The sequence below is a fragment of the Suricata suricatta genome, chromosome 3 (genome assembly GCF_006229205.1).
Source record: "Suricata suricatta isolate VVHF042 chromosome 3, meerkat_22Aug2017_6uvM2_HiC, whole genome shotgun sequence".
Classification (NCBI taxonomy): domain Eukaryota; kingdom Metazoa; phylum Chordata; class Mammalia; order Carnivora; family Herpestidae; genus Suricata; species Suricata suricatta.
Genome location: NC_043702.1, coordinates 11,279,792 through 11,292,105, shown reverse-complemented (window position 1 = coordinate 11,292,105; position 12,314 = coordinate 11,279,792). Strand labels below are relative to the sequence as shown.

Genomic DNA, 12,314 nt, shown 5'->3' with positions numbered 1-12,314 from the left:
TCTATTCTGGGATCAGTTTTTATAACCCGTTGTCCTAGAAAATGTATCCATTACAACCGAGTTCACACATTTATTTTTATGAAGTGGTGCAGGATATTCTCTGAGAGTCTTTTAACCCCCTTTCTGGTTGTTCTTTACTCATTATTAGTTTATATAGTTTTCATTTTGTGTCTTCTTTTTCACTTACTTAGATTAGCTGATAGTTTTTGCTTCTTAAAAAAAAACAGATTTGGGTTTCTCATTTTTTACTGTACTCTTTATTTTCTCAATTAATGTGTTTTCTTCTTTCATACATTTTTTTACTTTCCTTTGATTTACTCTCCCCTCTTTGTTAGTTCATTTTCATTTTCTATGACATATATATGGACTAGAGTAGAATTTATACCTTTATAACATGGTTCTGGTAAGTAGATTTTTTATTTTCATTATTTCCTAAATAATTTTGGTTCTGCAATATCAGTTTTGAATTCCTGTTTGACCCAAGAGTTACCTAAGAAAATTCCAATGAATAGACTGGAATTTTGTTGTTGACTGTTTTCTTCTAATTTTTTTCCATTTGTGACCAGGAGATGATTTTTGTATGGGTTGGACTTTGCTTAGTTTTCTCTGTGTCCTGATATGTGGTCTTTTTTTGGGAATGTTCCGTGGACACATAGGGGGGGAAAGTATGGTCTGTGTTCATGGAACAAAATATGAGATATAGCAACTGGATTTTGGTTGTTAATTTTGCTGTGTAGGTATTTTACTGCTTTTATTACTTTGTAATCACTTGATCTGTCATGGACTAAGAATGCCTGCAAGTCTTTGGCTAAAAACTATTTTTGTTTTGTTTTGTTTTAAAATTTTTTAATGTTTTTATTTATTTTTGAGAGATACAGGTAGAGCACAAGTTGAGGAGGAGCAGAGAGAGAGGGAGATACACAATCCGAACCAGGCTCCAAGCTCTGAGCTGTCAGCACAGAACCTGACGTGGGGCTTGAACCCACGAGCCATGAGATCATGACCTGAGCCAAAGTCAGATGCTTAATTGACTGAGCCACCCAGGCACCTATTGTTTTGTTTTTTAGGGAAGGAGAGAGAGTGTGAGTGGGGGAGAGGGCAGGGAGAGAGAGAGAGAGAGAGAGAGAAAGAATCTTAAGCTCTTTCCATACAGCAGAGAGCTAGATGTGCAGCTCAATCCCATGACCCTGGGATGATGACCTGATCCAAAATCAAGAGTTGGGTGCTCAACCAACTGAGCCACCTAGGTGCCCTAATAAAGTATTTTTGCCTGTATCTTGTATTGAATTATTTTCTTTATGAATGTCGATACTATGTTCTTAGGCTTATGTATATTCAAAACTGTTAGATCCTTGCTCTGAATTGCACTCTTTATCATACTACACCATGCTATATTATCATTATAAAGACAGCCAATAGATCAAAATTATTACAGTTCTATTCCCCCCCCAGCTCTTTTCTCTACTATCAATTTTGCTTTGTAATATTTAGTTTTACATATTGAATATACTTGTTACTTCTACCATTTGGTTTCTCAGCTATAAATTATGTTTTGTCTCTTCACCTGAGAGATCAGGAAATCAGCACATCTACATGACCTCCTTCATGTCACACTGTCACAATCACAAGGACATCGTCATTTTCAGTTCCCTGGAAACACAGTGGTATCAAGCTAAATGGAATTTACTGTGACTGGCAGGGCTTCTGCTATGCTTTCAATTCTCATTGCCAGCCTTCCCCCAACAGGTCTGAGACTCAGAAGAGAAGAGGCCTTTGTCCCCAGCCTGTGAGGACCACAATGTACAGCTCCAGTGCTGGGAAGACTAAAAAGAATGCAGTTGATTTGGAGACTGGGAATATGGGTTTCAAGCTATAGGCAGGGGGCTTGGCCCAAAGCACAGAACCCGGGAGTTTGTGGAGGCCGCAGTGGCCAGCAGCAGAGCGAGGCCAAAGCAGAGCAGACAGGAAGGACCTGTTCATGAACACAGCCGATGTGTCCCTAAAAGCTCAAGGAAAACCTGGTCGGAAGTTTTTCAAAGAACATAAATCCTACTAAGGAGCTGGGGACACTGAATCATGAAAACTTGGGTTTAAGTGGCAATGTGGTCAAAAGTGACCCCCAGGCTAGATAGGCCTGGGAACATTAGACTACATCTGAACTAAAGATGTGACTCAGGAGGAAAATACATTTTTTGGGGTAGATAGATAGTGAGGTTTGCTTAAACAGAAATGTGAGATAGTAGATGTTTATATGAAGCTCTTACTCAAATAGATACAGATGTGTGCTTTTGTCCTTAAATAATAATCACAGTTAGAACTGGAGACAAGAAGAAAATACTCCCTATTACAAGCACTAGCCTCCTCTGAATGGAATGTCAAATCCTCTTGTCGTTCTTGCCTTTCTGCCCTCAGCGCTCATGCACGTGCTTTGTGTGTGTGCACACACACTCACTCAAGCACACACACACATGCACATGCAGCCCTCTGGTGTCTGACTTTGCCCCATGCCAACTGTTTAAATCTCCCAGCCTCTCTCTCCCTTGAGTCGTCAGGGGCACAAGGCTGGCAAAACAAAATCACCTTGTCACAAGCCTTTCCTGCTGCCCTCATCCAAAGGCCACTTGTTCCTCCTTTGAATTCCCAGGACGTGTTATCTGTGCCTCTCACAGAGCTTATCTCTTTCTGGCTTGTGTGATCGTTGTTTACGTGTATTAGACATCACGGTCAAGAGGAAAGAACAACTGCTGGCCGTAAGGTCAGACCTGTCTGAGGATGGATCCCAGCTCTGTCCTTCACTAGGTAGGTGGTCTTGGGAAAATACTGAGGCTTGGAAGCTTCGTGGAGGCGGGGGGTGGGGGGGGCAAAATAAAGATCCTCTCAGAACTGTTTGGAAGATTGGAGATAGCATACAGAAAACACAGTGCTTGGTAAAATCCCAGGAGAAGTCAATCATTGTTATTATCATTATTTGTGGCATTATTTCTGTTATTTTGGACGTCCCCTACTGAAATATTTATTTATTTTTATTTTTTAAATGTTTTATTTAATTTTGAGAGACAGAGAGAGACCGTGTGAGCAGGGGAGGGTCAGAGAGAGGGAGACACAGAATCCGAAGCAGGCTCCAGCCTCTGAGCTAGCTGTCAGCACAAAGCCCAATGCAGGGCTTGAACCCACGAACCGTGAGTTCATGACCTGAGCCTAAGCCGGACGCTCAACCGACTGAGCCACCCAGGCACCCCTGAAGTATTTATTTATCCATTCATTCAACAGATATTTATTGAAGACAAAGTCTGTGTCAGGCACTGGGGGCCACGTGGAGAAAAAGACAGAGGGCCTGAGGGATAAAGGCAGAAGATAAACAAGTACACAAGTAAGTGCAGAGGTAACTGCAGATGAGACCTGGACTGTGAAGAAACTAAACACGCGCAGTGGACAACGAGAGAGGCAGGGGTGATGAGCCACGGCCACTCCAGGAAGGTGGCGCTTGGACGGAATGGTCTCCTGGTCGATGAGAGGAAAGCACCTGCAAGAAGCTCCGAAGCCAGGCATTTTGGAAGGCGGGGGCGGGTGGATGTGATGGCTCTGGGCGGGGAAGGAGCTGACAGCACAGTGAGTGAAGGGAAGTCTGCAAGAGGTCAGGTGGGAAGAGACAGGCAGGGGCCAGTCCCTCCTGACAGAGAGCACGGATTTTATTCTCAGTATGTTGGGAACATTCTGGAAGGCATGGTTCACTGGCTTGAACTCGGTGTTATATCTCCTGTTATGGAGCAGCCAGCCCGCAGAGTTTTATGAAAGGTAGAGGGAAGGAAGGGAGGAAGACAGGGAAAAGGAGTGGGGGGGAGCTGGAGGAAGGGAGAGAAGATCCTGGCCGACACCCACACAGATGGATCTGATGGCTCTCCCCCTTGGTGGGGGCCCAAGGACAGACTGAAGCCGGCCTTGGTGGGTGGAGAAAACTCCCATCCTCCTGTGAACATTTGCTGTCACACTGGTCTCATTCTTCGGGTGGTCCCAGATGGCGGTGGGGGCTGGGGCGCTGGGAGGTCTTCGAGAAGAACAGGCTCCTGGCTGCCTCTGGCTTTCAGGTCACAGATAACAACTGTCAGATGGTCTCACTGTGAAGCAATAAGCTTCCCCAAAACAAAGAGGCCGGCCCAGCTCCAGAGGAGCCGCAGTCTGGACAAAACACACAAGCCTGGAAAAAATTAAAAGTTCATGAGCGACTCGGGGAAATGCAAGGGGTTAACCGTAAGCGAGCACATGATGTTCCTGAGCCCCTGAATGCACCGCCGAAAAACAATCGCACGTCCTCGGTAAAGGGGAAAGAGAAACCACGGGAGAGACAAGTCGGCGGTCCCATGTGAGAACTAAAAATAATGCCGCGCAAGGTTGGCTCAGCCCTAAAATGGAGGGGAAAGAACTGAAAGGCAGGAGAAAGGATGAAACAGGGTAAGAGGAAGTTGGCTAGAAGCAGGGTGTACTCCCCGCTGCTGCCGGGGTCCTTTGTCATCAGCAGGATGCTCTCTCTAAAGCGTGGGGGGCTGAACTTGACGCAGCAGGGTCCCCAGGCCACCCTCCTCTCGAAGAGCCCTGTGGGGGGGACAACCTGCATTATAAACAAGGCAGAAACAACAGCCTCCTCTTACATATTTTTCTTCATTAATTTTGATCTTAAATATAAAAAGAGATGAACTTAAGCATGGCCAACCCCAGGGGCCAGAGGGTGCAGCAGCTACTGGCTAATAGACATGCATCTCCAGGAGAGGGCTGCAGTTAGTGTTTGAATGGGCAGGAAGTGTGAGAGGGTGAGACTCGGGAACCATATTTGAATTCAACAGAAAGGTTACCATGCCTGGCTGGGAGGAGGGTGTCCAATCCCCACTCAGGGCTTTAGGAGAGTAACTCAGTAGTTGGAATGGTAGGGAGAGTTAGCTAACGTTGTTTGTTGTTCTTAAGGCCCAGTTTCCTCATCTGTGCCAGTGTTGTGCTCAGAAACTACACGAGCACATTTCTGAGAAGAGGCACCATGATCGCCAAATTCCACCGAAGGGCCCCACCATAAACTTTCCTTGGAGCCTCGGCCTTTTTTTTGCCATAAATACAGAATGAAGACCAAGCAAGGGAGACTTCTTGTGTCTAAGGCCTTTTAAACTTGACAGATATAAACAGATAGATCAAACCATTTTGGTACGAAGGAAAAGCTATGGTCCAAAAGTTGTAAAAATGTTGAGACTCAAAATTACTCTATAGGATCCACACGTATGGGGTACCAGCTACAGGAGAAGCTCTACTTCAAATGCACTGGGGAAGGCAGGAGTATCTTCCATGCTTACCAAACCTCTGCAGGGTAAATACCCTCATCCTCATGTTACAAATGGTTAAAAGTAGAACTCTGAAAAGTTAAGGGATCTTCCCATGGTCTCTTAGCTAGAAACAGGATTTCTGGGTTGGCCTAGGATGGTCTAATTCCAATGCTACAACCCTTTTCTAGAATAAAAATGTGTCTCTCCATGACCACCAAATGAAAATTAAATGGAAGATTTCAATTGTGTGGTCAATGATCTTTGATCGTTGGTTATGTGTTCACTGGGGCCCAAGATTTTTATGGAACATGCTCAATGAGCATCGTCTTCGTACTTGAAATACCAGAGTGTGGTTTCCTAGAGAAGCTATTGGGAGTTGGTAATTTCCAAAGAGAAATGCTCTTTTTAAATTTTTTGGCTGAGGGTTTCTTTGTGTCACGAAGATCAACTCCATTGCTGGGGCACGGAAGAGTAAAAATAGATTTCCCGTTAGTAGCAACAAGTAGGAATTGTTTGTCTGCCAGAAGGAAATTCTTTCATTCTTTTCCTGCTTCAGTTCTTTCTCTGCCAACAAGTAAACAAAGTTCATTGTTGAATGAGTCAGAGCCAACTTCATGAAGGGGTGGTAGGTGGTCACCTACCAAAATGACTCAAAGATGTGAAGACAAGGGGGTTGAACCCAGGAAAGACAGGAGAGCACCAGCCACGCAAGGACCCTCCTTTCACCCCAAAAACAAAAAAGAGAGAAAGGTTAGCATTGGTGAACTTACCCAAAATTAAGAAAATCTCAAAGTTAAGATTACCATGAATATAGCAAACAGGTATGGATGTCATTGTCAAAGTAAAGTTTTATTTTAATTACATGTAAGAAAAGGGGACCACCTCATCATGTTCCTTTATGAGTCTCAGTGCCTATAAAGTATGAAATCTGCTTCAACTAAACAAAACACCCCCTTTTAAACATCCCCCCCATGATTACCTAAAACCCCACCATTAGTAATTAATTCCTGTTTGCCAAATTGTTCTTTTCCTTCTGGATATGTTTTCTGTTTTGAGCCAAATGCCCTGAGAGTTAATATGTTAATTTAATATACCTCTTGGAAAAATAGTTTATCAGATGTGTTTTCTACACTCCAGAAGAAACCTGGGCCCCAAGAAAACATTTGGCAAAGGGAGTGGGGATTACCCAACCTCAATCAATGTGTAGAGTTGAGAGGAGAAAGCACTAGGAGAAATTTTTGCTGATCTAATATTTTTGCCAGTCCCTAATTCTATACAAATTGCTAAGGCATCCTACCAATTGTGAAATTCTGTGATTCAAGAAACCATCTCTTTGAATCTTTGATGAATCCAGTGGAAATCACAGTCCCTTCTCCCCGGGGGGATAAAAAAAGCACACAGCCATCTCCATGAAAACATGCATCAGATTTTAGTGTTGACAAGTTCCTGAACCCCAGGTTACAATTAGGTAACCTTCATATTTTATAAACAAAGAAGTGGAGGGCCAGAGAGAAGTGCTTTGCCCAAAGTCACACAGGTAGTGGCGAGGCAAAGACATCTGAAGTGTTCACACAGCCATTACAAGAAATCCCCTCCCCAACTCCCACCCCCATCAGAGTCCCATCTGTCAAACATTTCAACAAACACAAATAGTAGGGTTACTCTGCTCAGGAAGAAGTTTGTTTAGCTCAGCCCAATTCATTTTATTTTTCACCAGATGAAGTAAACCAGATTCAGAAGTCTACATTTTTTTTCCCCACATCTGGGTCATGGGACCCTGCTAACTGGAATTGTTGCTGTGTGGTGGAGATGAGACAGGGATGTAAAATTAAATGAACAATTTGAATTTAATGCAGAAACATGTTGCTGATATAAAAAATAAGCTGGCTGTTTTAGATGCCTCATTAAACATTTCCTCCTTGAATTGTGTTTGGGGGAGGCATGTGTGTGTGTGTGTGTGTGTGTGTGTGTGTGTGTGTGGTGTGTGCACGCATGTGTGTGAGTGGCATGGTATGCATGTGTGTGTGCATGTGGTTGCCATCTTCTGTGACAAGCAAATTAGATGCTGCACTTAACCTGGTGAGGAAAATCACTTAATTAAGAATCGAGTTTCAAGAAGCTGAAGAACACTTTCATCCTGACTTGACCAGAAACCCTCAAAAGCACTAGAGAAAGTTGGACTTGGGCGGGGATGGAGTAGAGGAAGGGGTATAGGTTGTGTCTGGAGAATTGAAACTGTAAATCAAAGACTCTCCATATGGCATTTTCTGACAACCTAGGGTCATAAATGTATACCAGGATTTCAAAGAACGTGGATTTTTGTTGTTACTTCCATGGGCTTCAATGATCAAAAATCTGAAGCAAAGCTTGGCGTTAACTGGGCTCAGTTGGGATTCTAGCTCTACTGTTACCCACTGAGTGATCTTGGGCAAGTTCTTTTCTAGACCTTTGATTTTTTTTTTCCTCTATAAAATGGTGTTTTATATAATATCTACAAACCTTTGGGATGAAGGGTTAAATGGATACATGAGCTGATCCATGACCAGCCTCAGGCATGTAACAAAAATGCTCAGTAAAGATGAGTTCGGGGTCTTACTTGGGTTTTCACTATATTTGATCCAGGAGAAGTTGTGAATTGATGGGCTGGTTTCTAGGAACCTTAGTTTCTTGATGTTAGCTGAGTATAAGGAGTTGCTCCTGATGACAAATTAAAAAAACTCTGTCCCACAGCAACTCCCTGTGACTCTATGATGCGTTCTGGACTCTTCGAAGGTTGGCTATGGGAGGCTTTCCCCACCTCTCTGCTCTGACTCTCCTCATGCCAGCTTTCTGGTCCTCACCACTGCCCCATTTCAGTGATGTACTTGTCTCTCACTTTTCACCAAACTGGCCATCTAGGTCAACATCAGCAACTGTCTAGGACATGGCTTCTCAGATCTGTGCACCAGCTTCACACACTGCATAGTGGGCCCCTGAAAGTACCCCAAACACTTGTTGGGAGGGGAGGTGTTAAGGAATCCACTTAATCAACTGATATAAATTCAATTTATTTTATTTTATTTCAGAGAGAGAGTGAGCATGTGAGCAAGGGAGACAGACAGAGGAAGGGGGGGGGGAGAGAGAGAGAGAGAGAGAGAGAGAGAGAGAGAGAGAGAGAGAGAGGGAGATGGAGGGAGAAGCTCAAGCAGGCCCCATGCTCAGTGTGGAACCTGTCATGGGGCTCCATCTCATGACCCTGGGATCATGACCTGAACTGAAGTAGAGTGGGATGCTCAATTGACTGAGCCACCCAGATGCTCCATTAATTCAATTTTAAAATAAAGTCATATTCAGTGAGGGTGGGACTGAAACAGTTTTTTCTTTGTACATAAAACAAGTGGTCCAGATTTGAGAGTATCTACAGTGAGAGCTCCAAAGGGACAAGAGCTGTGTTATGAGAGTATCTTTTACACACAGTGTCTAATAGTTCCTCAAGAATACTGTGGGTGAATAAATATTGGGCCTCTATAATAATTTTAAAAAGTACCAAGGAATTGCCTTCCTAGCTAATGACTCGTTATGACAATGGTTCTTCTTTTTTAACCCAGAAATTCTCAAATATATTATCTTTGTCTCATAGGTTACCAGGTATTATCTTCCCAACTGGAATTCATGCTCTTGGCCCTGGTCTCCATTCTCAGCATGACAGTTGATGACAAGTCAGAAAAGGAGATTGGAAAAGGATGCCTGTTTATCATCTCTCTGATTTGCTGAGGTCCTGCTGTTCTGGATACCATAATCTCTTTGGAATTTCTTGAGGAAACCCAGCCCCCCTTTGAAAAAGACAAACTTTAATTTGTGTCTACCTTTTGGGAGGGGTACATTGGCTGTTAATCTAGAAACATTGAGACACCAAGAAAAAGGTATCAACCTAGATTTACTCTAATTCCGCTGTACATGCCCAACCATAAGTATTTCAGTGTTTGTAAGTGACATTTAAAGAAGTCCTTTTGGTGATCAGCTGTACAAGGACTAATAAACTCTGATAATATGATCATAAACTCTGTCCTACTGCAATATAACAGTGGCCTCAGAGCTTCTTGACACTTTTTCAACACACTAGGGAGATTTTCAGAAGCCCAGGGCATAAAATTTTGCTTCATCCCAAATTTAATTCTTGAAAAGCATCAGTCACAGGGATCAGCAAACACTTTCTATATACGTCAGAAAATATTTTATTTGGGGGCCATTTTGTCCTTGTCCCAACTACTACTCCACTCTGCAGGTACAGTGTTATAGGCAGTAAATAATTGAATGAGCACGACTACATTCCAATAAAACTTTATTTACAGAAACAGGCAGCTGGCTGGATTTGTCTCACGGGCCATAGTTGTCTGAACTCTGATTGATCATGGCATGGTGTGATGTATGGTAATATTGACATGTGGGAGTCACTGAGATTCCCATCAACCCCCTTTGTGCTTTGTTAAAATAATATTTTGCTTTGTTTCACATTATGAAAATAAGACATGATCATTATAAATACAGAAAACTAGAAAAATTAAAATCATCTATAATGCCATCAGACATACCACATCTTAATATCTGAGGATATTTTGGGCTTTGTTTGTGATTTTGTTTTATGGAATCAAGATAATGCTGAATAGCACTGTAGGTACGAATTTACCTGAATCTTTTATTTTTATGCTATTCCCTATGTAAATTGAGACTAATTTCTACTTTATAGACTGTTTTTCTTTTCTCCAGAAGCAGTCAGGATCTCCAACAATATCACTCCTTCTCTCATATTTACAACTAAGAGCATGATGCTTGAGATTTGCGGCCATATACATGTAGAACAAAGCAGAAAGGATAATGCTGACCAAGCACCATCAACACGTTCCTTGAAGGTCAGGTGTAAAGCCTTGGAGACATGTGTGTTTTGGGACAACAACTGATTACTGGTACAGTGTCATGAGGTCTTTGTTAAGGTCTATTCGGTAAAAGCTCTTCAGGAAACTCTGTGTAGTTTGTGGGTAGTCCAAGCTTTGAGAAGCACTATGGCTTGGTGGGGTTGAGGACATGCTACCCCAAACTACAGCACTTTGGCATATTAAATGTTTTAAACTGATAGAGTTTAAGAAAAGAGTGGAAGCAGGACCATCACTCTGACCTCCCCTGGAACAGGTCATAGGTCTCTCACGTGAGTGGTGCTTGCCCTGTGCCCATAGGAAAAGAGCATACTTATCTCCAAAGATGAAGGGGTGTCTGAAAAGAATCTGAACAAGCAGGCCTTGCTGTTTCCCTTTTTACTACAATAACCTCATATACTTAAACTTTCACCTTCCTCCCCAGTTGCCTACTTTTCACCAAACCTACCCTAAACATTCCCATCTAGCTGTTTCTTTGGAAAGCTCCCATGTTATTCAAAACCTATATTGAATAAATTTGTGTGCTCTCCTCCTGTCGATCTTTCTTTGTCAGTTTAATTTCCAGGATCCTTAAGAGTTGAGGAAAATTCTTTCTTCCCCTGCAAGGTATAGCAGAGAGGGGATCCTTGTATTGGAGGAATTTCCACCATTCTTTCACTTCAGGTGAGGCCTTCTTCTTCAATTCAGTTGAGACTCAGGCATCCACCTGCTCATGTTCTTCCTCTGGCCAATCTCAGTCATTTGTCTAATCGTTTTTATCTCTAAAAGAGAATCTAAGAAGTTCTGATTTACTTCTATTTACAGAGGTAATATGTAAACCCTAATGCCGAAACACAGTGGTTTAGATTTTATGTGGCTTTTACATTTCACCTGCTGCCCATGTTCATTCCTAAAATAAAGCCAAATATTTCTAATCTGCTGCTTTTGAAAGGGGGAATCCTTATTGAGAAAAACAAGAGGGAATCAAAAAAAATATTTTTGACACAAATAAACAAAAGTAGACACAAAGAGAAAGAATGGAAATAAGCCTAATAAGGCCCTGTTACTTTGTCGGGTGAGAGTTGTTAAGTTGAACAGAGCTTCACTTCAGACTCCTGTGAGATCATACTTGCTCAGCAAATTTGTAACACAAGCTGGCTAGAGTGATAAATGCTTTTCATCTACAGAACTTAAGTTTTGTTTAAGTACTTAGAAACCAGAGACTTGCAGGGGCGCCATGAGAATACAGACCTGGCCGTCAAGTCGACCTCACTGAAAGGGCTGAAGCATCCTAGCCTGTGAAACAGATACATCCCTTCTCACCTCGGCTTGCACATCTGGGAAAGAGGGAGAAGGCTAGTACCTACCTCTGGGTTGCTGGAAGAATGAAGTGAGACAATCGATGTAAATTCCTGGTAGCTAACCTAGAATGAATGCAGAGTAATGTCTCTATTGCTTATTAGCAGAATCAGAGAGATAATCCCAAATTCCCAATGATTAATTCTCAAAGTCCTTTCATCGACCTTTTACTTGCTCTGGTTTGTGTCTGTATATGTGTAAAAGGCAATTAGACAATCCTGCTATAAATTGCAGCATCAATTCATTCCAACTAGACTTCCCTCAAATTACTTCTAATTAGTGATGTTTACATATAATTTCAATAGGGGCTAAAGTGATGTTTGGTGTGTAATACCATGAGGAGGGAAAAATCAGTTGCTGTTATTGTTCTTTTGAAGATAAATGGACAAAGTTAACGTAAAGCAAAGATGAACTAATGACTTCAAGCATTTATTCAATTATGTTCTGTGCTGCTTCTTAACAACAAGGAGGCCATTTACCACGCTAGACAGAGGGAAGAGCCTGCTGGCCTGCTGCACCAAGTAAGAAAGCTCCGGCTTTTTTCAGGCTTATTAAAAATTTTTCTCAAAAAAGTTAATCTCCAATCTGTTTCGACAATGTTCAATAATTTGAGGATTCCCTAACAATGTAAGACACACCAATCACCTATTTAAATTGCTTAAGTTAGGGATACCTGGGTGGCTCAATAGGTTAAGCATCCAACTTCGGTTCAGGTCATGATCTCATGGTTCCTAGACTCAAGCCCTGTGTCAGGCTCTGTGCT

At 42.4% G+C, this 12,314-nt stretch overlaps 1 long non-coding RNA gene across 1 annotated transcript; it reads left to right on the top strand.

Moving 5' to 3' along the window:
• Window positions 1–2,726: 2,726 nt before the first annotated feature.
• Window positions 2,727–9,665, top strand: LOC115286342. The gene is made up of 3 exons (XR_003906010.1): window positions 2,727–2,799; window positions 3,271–3,370; window positions 8,923–9,665. It is a non-coding gene; the product is annotated as an uncharacterized LOC115286342 (long non-coding RNA).
• Window positions 9,666–12,314: the final 2,649 nt, after the last annotated feature.